This window comes from Coffea arabica, chromosome 6e (genome assembly GCF_036785885.1).
Source record: "Coffea arabica cultivar ET-39 chromosome 6e, Coffea Arabica ET-39 HiFi, whole genome shotgun sequence".
In the NCBI taxonomy this organism is placed as follows: domain Eukaryota; kingdom Viridiplantae; phylum Streptophyta; class Magnoliopsida; order Gentianales; family Rubiaceae; genus Coffea; species Coffea arabica.
In genome coordinates this window covers 20,987,680-20,995,387 of record NC_092321.1, presented here as the reverse complement: position 1 = coordinate 20,995,387, position 7,708 = coordinate 20,987,680, and the positions used below count along the sequence as shown (strand labels likewise).

General features: G+C 35.0%; 1 long non-coding RNA gene across 1 annotated transcript; it reads left to right on the top strand.

The window, feature by feature from the left end:
- The first annotated feature begins 3,284 nt into the window (after nucleotides 1-3,284).
- On the top strand, nucleotides 3,285-6,785 carry LOC140009230 (uncharacterized). Its single transcript, XR_011816585.1, has 4 exons — nucleotides 3,285-3,338; nucleotides 3,523-3,562; nucleotides 5,026-5,159; nucleotides 6,367-6,785. It is a non-coding gene; the product is annotated as an uncharacterized lncRNA (long non-coding RNA).
- The last annotated feature ends 923 nt before the right edge of the window (nucleotides 6,786-7,708 follow it).

Sequence of the window (7,708 nt, the reverse complement as noted above, 5' to 3'; positions counted from 1 at the left end):
TATATATATATTCGAGTAGAGTAGAGTTTATGACAAATTATTAAGAGTGAATTTAACAAATAAATAAATTATAAAAAATTGGGTTAAAGAGAATTAAAAGATTTAGTGTCATAATTTAGCAATGGAGGGAAACAATTGGCAAGTGACATAAGAGAAGGGGAAAAAAGAAGAAAAAAAGCAAAAAGAAAAAATGGAAAAAGAATAAGAAAAAAGGAAACAAAAAAAAATTAATATAGTGGGATTAATTTTGTCCAACCATATCATAGAGGGAGGCAACATACCTATAAAAGAAATTGAAGGGGGCTATAAAATACCTATAAAAGAATGGGCTTTGGATTTTGTAAGTGACAATGGTAAGTCTAGGGTGTTCACACTTCGAGAAAAATTGAATAACCAGCCGATCCAACTTAGATCAGAAATAGGATGTCAATAAAATAGAATTTGAGAAAATAATTAAGATCCAATCTTAAAATTTGGTAAAATAGTTTGGGAATGGATATTGAAATTTGATTTCCGAATTACCAATTACCGACCTAATTACTGAATTTCATATTTTAATTAAATATTCTATATAATTCATGCAGACTAAGATATCATATTACATATTAATGTATTAGTCAATATTGTTATAAGTTATAATTTTTTATTATAAATAAATATGTGACCTTAAAAGCATATTAATTAACATATTGATAACTTTTATATTATTAATTACATATTCAATAGACTTAACTAATCTATATTAGAAAACCAATATAAAACTTTGGATATTTTACCAAAATACCTATTATCTGGCCGAAATCCAATTATCAAATAAAAGTTTGGGCAGTAATTGAATGTTGAGATTGTTGAAAATAACGAAAAAATCAAATTTTTTTTACCGAATTACCAATTATTGGCCAATGAACACTCCAATGGTAAGTGTAATTTGGTTAAAACTCAAATAATAATTGGTATTTTTGAACAAACAAAAAAAAATAAAGAGTTAATTACATCTACCTTCCTTGTGCTTCAGTCAAACTACAAGTAAATCCCTTAAAGTTTGAAAAATAATGGCCACCCTCTTTAACCAAACAACCTTTGATAAATGGTGTTAAAATATTATGCGTGTAGACAAAAAGACCCTTCCCCTAAAACAAACCGGCCACCATCATCTGTCTCCATCCTCTTCCCCAGCACCCATCCATACTATCACATCTTCAGTAATATCCCAAGTCCCACATCCTGACTGCAACAAATTCTCCTAATGACACTCAAGCCACTAAACAATGATTACGGTTGTAAAGATGATAACATGATTCTGGAAATATATACATTTTTTAAAGTCAAGTCCCAGTGCATTCCGGGAATAGGAACTAATGATCAACATAAAAGTTTCTAAAAACCGTATTAACTCTTTTATTGAACCGCGTGCAATTCTTATAAAATATATAACCATAGCAATTGCTCATAATGTTATCAAAACTAAATGCTCATTCCACAGATAAACTGAAACCATCCATATTTTTTTTTTTCATGTCCAAGAACTCATCCATTTATGCTCGCCTCTCCCTTCCACTTAGGTAACCATTTTTGCACCCTCAAACTCTTGAGCCCTCGCCTATTTGTTGTGTTCTTTCGTTTGCAATTTAGGTTTTCAGATCAATCATAGCACTAATATGTATTTCTATCACCCTTGACCACTCAGATGAGCCTTTCACAATCTCTTTCTCCAATAGATTGGAATTGAATCTTCCTTTGATGCCCATTTTAGACCTATACAGGAAGCATGGAGGTTCATGAGATTTTAAGACCTTGGCTTGACGGAGGTTGTTGGTGGCATAGGAAGAAGATTTGGCATTTGTTTTTACTTATCAACATAAGTAGATAACATGGCAACTTCATTCAGCCAAAATCTTCGTCGTCCTCTCACGTGCCGCACATGTGCGTGTGTTCCGAACAAATACCACGACAGCGTTTTGTGTTTTGGTTGCTCTCTCATGATTTGTTTCCTTTCTTTCTTTTTGCGCTAGGGTTCTCTCTCACTCTTTTCTCCTCAGAACGCCGCCACTTCTATTTTGTTTCCTCCTCCTCAGAACATTTTAGCTCTCCTTCATTCTCTTTTCTATTTCTTTGAAAATTTTCATTTTTCTCCTCTGATCTTTTCTTTCTTCTCACCACCAGTCCTTGATCAGATCTTTCCCTCTTCCTCTTGCTCTCAAAATCTTTATTATCTCTCCTTATCCTTTCCTTCCCACTCTATTCTTGAATATTACTTCAACTTTTTATTATTTTTCTTTTTTCTTTCATTTTTTGCGCTTCAAAAACATTTGGAGCTTCGAACCCTGTAAATGAAAGACTGCCGTCTTTGTTTGCTTTTCTGGTTGCAATTGGAGAACTAATGTGGATTTTTTTTTTATTTCTTGACTTTTATTTTCCGGTCTAAGATAGAACCACAAGTGAAGCACTGACTGCTGCTTCCTCTCTATTGTTTCAGGTAGTACCTCAATTCTTCCGCTACTTTCCTTTCATTAGTGATTTATTTTTCTCTCTTCTATCTGGTTACGTCGATGTTTTGTCTTGTTTTTTCTGGAAATGCAGCTAGAGTGTAGATCTATGGTGCTTTCGATTCGTTTCGAAAATAAAAATAGATGGCTAGGGTAAAGAATAGAGACCACACGCTTCTCTCTCTCTTTTCTCTCCTCAGAAGCTCCGCCGCTTTCTTCCTCTCCAAAACATTTCATCTATCATTTCTTCATTCTTTTTCGTTAGTTTTCCTTTCTCCTACACGATCGTAGATGGACTTCCAAAAATACTCATGGACGGTTTGCTCTGTGGTCGTGCGGGTACCGTCTCTTTTGCTGTTGTACTTTCGTATCTCTACGTGCAAGACGGGAAGAAGACAATTTTAGTGCTCTTATATTCTCGAATGTGAAGCTTCCCTTTCGCATCGGATTGACGACTGTTCCGGTCTTATCTCGTCGGGAATTCTGTGTCCCTATGACAACAGGGGTCAATGATTCCGACTCAGTGGACTCTACTTTGATCCAATCCATGGGAAGGAAGGTTTGATCCACTGAACGTATCTCTTTTTTGCCCTTCTTGTATGATACATTCTATATAACGAGCTCCTCCGATCCTTTTTTTTTCACTTAATCCTTTGTACCTGGGCAAAAGAATGCAAATGGATCTGAGCTATTTTATTTCTATTATAAAAAAAAGTGTGTTTATTTTCGTTTCTGTTTTTTTCATTTCTATTTTTTTCTAATTTTTAACCAATATGTCCTCCTTTTTTGGGCCCACTTAGAGATGATCTGAAAGAAAGCTTCAACTCCAGATCTTCAAGCTAAAGTAGTAGAGTGAGGTATCCGTCATTTTCTCTATTTTTTTCTTACTTATTTCATTTCATCGGACTTTTTCTGAATTTTCCTAATTTTTTTAAAAATGGCAATATTGATTTTATTAGAAATGCCTCTACCAAAAATTTTCTGGCTGCTTTTCAAGTTTATTATTGCTAATTAATTTGATTACTGGAATGGACAGGTTGTTGCAGTTAAGCAATTGGATAGAAATGGGCTTCAAGGTAATCGAAAATTTTGTGTTGAGGTTCTTATGTTCAGTTTTTTATGTCTTTCTAACCTTGTAAATTTAATCGATTACTGTGCTGATGGGGACCAGAGGCTACTTGTCTATTAGTTCATGCCCTTGGGATCCTTGGAAGATCATCTTCATGATATCATTTCAGGCATTCTTGTTCATTATCTTGTCAATTGTTTGCGACTCAGTTATTGCATGTTCAACAAGAAGTCCATTCCATTTTAAAATTGAATTTACATGTTTACTGAAATTTATGAACTGCATAAACTTTTTTAAGGAAGACATGATGACAGTGCAAGTTTTGTTTAGAAAGTTAATTGGGTTTTTTCTACTTAAACTAACTTTTATGTTGATTGTTCTTTCTTTACAATGATGCCATTTATAAGGAAAAATAAAATGCAGAAATAATGAAGCCTCAAGGACAGAGCATAGGCTCAAACTTGTTTATTCTAGGTATGGGGGTCAATGTTCGTTCCAGGAAAATGGGAAAGGTGGGGTTGAGAGCATATAAGTGGCATAGTATGGTGAATGGATGGTTTGGTGTTTTGAATAGTGGTGATTGGTATTGTATCATATCATGCCTTTACTCCACATTCTATTGTTTGAGGTTGATGAAGAGCTTGCTTGTTCAAATGGTACTGCCTCAAGTATTAATGCATTTGTTCACTTAGTAAGAGTGGGTTCCTCAGCTGATCACAATGTTAAGGGATCTTGTGCTTTGTGCTTTAATTGCATTCCTGAAACTCTGTCTCTCTCTTTTCCTGCATGTGGTTACATTTAGGCTACGAGAGTTTTGGTTGAATGATTTTAAGCCTTGTCACTTCTCCACCCAATGTTGTAAGTGAGGATTAACATTGTCAACAACTATCAACAAGCTGAAAATGTTGAGCACAGGCATGAAATTTATTTGTACCACCAAATGACTTTACATACCTTGCATGTGAAAATGACTCACTGTTGTGATTCTCTCGATTGTAGTTTAATAACTTGACTTCTTTTGTGGAAAGCCAAAAACAAAAGTCATGCCATTTGGTTGATTTATGTTTGTTTCAAGAGTTCAGTAGAGCATTCATTTTTCTTAATCTTTGAATGAATTTTGGGCTGTTGGACTCTTATATCGGTTTTACAATGGGGAAATAAAATTTGCATTTAACAAATCTTAATATGTGCACTTATACTTTGACTAAATATTTCTCTCAATATTAATGTGTGTGCCTATGATTTTTCTCCACAGGTATGGCTGTTATTGCTCATTTAATACTCCTTTGTTGGGTTTACGTTAGAATACTATTCTGGTAGTTATTGCTTAACATCAACGTTGGATAATATGCTAATTTCAATGTCATTCACTACTTCTTTGTTGGGTTTATGTTAGAGTACTGTTCTGGTAGCTATCATACAACATAATCTGTTGCATCATTGTAAACCATTTTAACAATTCTTTTGCAGATTTTCTACCTGATAAAGAACCATTAGATTGGAATACAAGAATAAAGATAGCAGCAGGTGTGGCCAAAGGTTTGGACTCTTATTTTTCGTTTGAGAAAGAGCTGCTAGCACTGAGGCATCTTATGTCCTTTAAGGTACTGCCTTCATTATTTTGTTTTTTTCTCTCCATTTTTGTCTATTTTCCTTCCATGTTTGAACTATTGTGGTGTTGCTACTTTTTATAATTATCAGCTGCTGTTTTTGCTTGTTTCATGGTTGTTTGTTTTGATTTTTGCGCTCTGGAATTTTTTGTTGGTGGTTTGTCCAATGAAATCCTTTCTTTCATGGCATATTTCTCCTCAAAGAAACTTTTTTTTTGTTTTCCTTTCTTTTAAGCTTTTCTTTGCCTTGTTTCATGTGCTATTTGGGTTATTTTTTTTAGTTCTAGGATTCCACCCCAAAAAAGGGGAGAGAATAAAGAAGAACCCGTTACTTGGATTTCCTGCTGGAATACATATTTTGTCTTACTGCCTTAGATTTGCACTAAAATGAGGCCCTTGTGAAGCTATGGTAGAAGTTGTGAAGCTTAGGATCTATCCTATGAAACTTTCCTCTCCTGGAATACATATTAGCTCACAGGTCCCTGAATTTGCCGATCAAAGATCAGATAATGTGTAATTAGCATTGACACCCAAAAGTTTTTACCTCATTTGATAATCAGAAATTGCATTATGTAAGCTTTAGAGGTTACAAAGTGTTTTTTGGTTGATTTTGGTGCCCAAAAGTTTGCAAGAGACGAGCACAATTAAGGTCCAAAATAACATCAGTTTTGTATTAGGTCCATTAAGTTCTGAGTTTCTCTCACACATTTATTAACCATTTACAAGTCATGAACTACTGATACATCTTTTGGAAGGCAAATGATGCCCTCCAGCCAAATACTGAAGGGCATCCATGGCATAGCAGCTCTTAATCCGCTTGTTCTGGTTGAAGAGCAGCTACGTTAAACTATTAAACTTCAATTCCGCTGAGCTTGACCAATCCTCCGGTTCAGTTTTTATAGTTTTAGACAACCTGCTGCATGTGCCTTCTCTATACTAATCCCAGTTTCCAAGGGTAAGATGGGTAATCGTTTCTGAAGAAGGGGATGTTCTGAGTTAAGCGTAATCGTAGGAGAAGTTATTGCAATGATGCTGTGCCCCTTTAGGTTGGGAACCAAAAATGTGGTATGACAAGGATAAAGAAGTTTTTTTTCTAGATAACAAGCTTTTACCTATTGGCTAGCCACATACACTCTTGCTTTTGTCTCTCTTTAATTTCAGGTTATTTACTCTACCTCTTTACATGCTTAACTCCCTACAGGAAAGGATGGGTATATTCTTGCTGTCATTGAATGAGTCCAGAGTTGCATTTCACAATAAATGCTGGTTATTTACTACTTTCTATTTTACAAGCGGACAGCAATTACCCAGTGAGTCCACCATGATATGATCTACGTTCCAATAGGATACACATTGTCGAACAGGAATGTTTAAGATGAATGTCCTGAGAGGAGGTTCTCTTCATGGAGCAGGAGTTTTCCTGGGAGATCACACAAGGGAACCTATGAAACAGAGCTTGCACTTGCAGAGCACCAGGGAAAGTATATGGCATTGATGGTGAAAAGGCTTGCCCTACCTCATTCCTTTACAAATGATCATAAAGACAGTAGCTAGCCCTGCAGAAGCCTTTATTGGTTGTGTCATGCTATTGTATACTGTAATTCCGTTTTTGGCTTGTATCTATACCAATGGCATTTTTCTTTTGTTTATTCTGGAGGGTGTGAGAGCATACTCCTTGTGTGTAAATAGTTGACAAATTGGCAGCCATTCTAAAGCTGATAGCTGTTTGCACATTCTTTGTTCAGGGGAAGTTACCGAGTATGGAATGCAGAAGACTCCATGAAACAAGAACTCCATTTATTCCAGAGTTAGGGTTTTAGCTTCAGAATTTTTCTTTAGTCAGTTTATGTAAACTAAAAGTGTACCACTGCATGGTGATTATTGATTTTTATATTGTTAGGAGAAATTTGTATCCATCCTTCGTGATTTTCCTGTTTTTGATATATTTGAGTTCTCATATGAATCAGGAATATTTGGGATATGGTCTACTTTCTGCGTTAAAAGCCCAAAAATTATATTAATATAAATGTTTTCACTATTTTGAGAGCATGACAATACCAAAATCCAACCCTAATGATGTTTATAAGTTTAAGTAGCTGCATCTGTAGGAAATTGATGGATCTCGTAACTAAACCATGGCGCAACCTCTCCTTGACATAGCAAGTGTAGATGTCAATTTGGACAATATTCTCTAATATTCTGGTTCTTTGTTGAGAATAACGCTTACTATTTTTTACATGGTTACATCGTTATATTAAAGTGTGCTCTAATTTTGTAATTAAATTTCATCAGAAACAAACGAATTCTATTAATGGATTGCTAAATTGGGCATGTTCACCTCTTTTTCCACCGCGCACTGCGCGGTTTATGCCTCCTAGTATTACACAAATTGGGAATGCACTAGTGCAGTTACTAGTGGTTTTTGGAACAAAAGCGGTGGATGGAGAAGCAAAGCATTTGTTTTTCTTTGCTGAACTTTTCTTTTTTATATCAATTTTGTTTTCGGATTAATGTTTCTTATATTGATAGTATACACTATACTG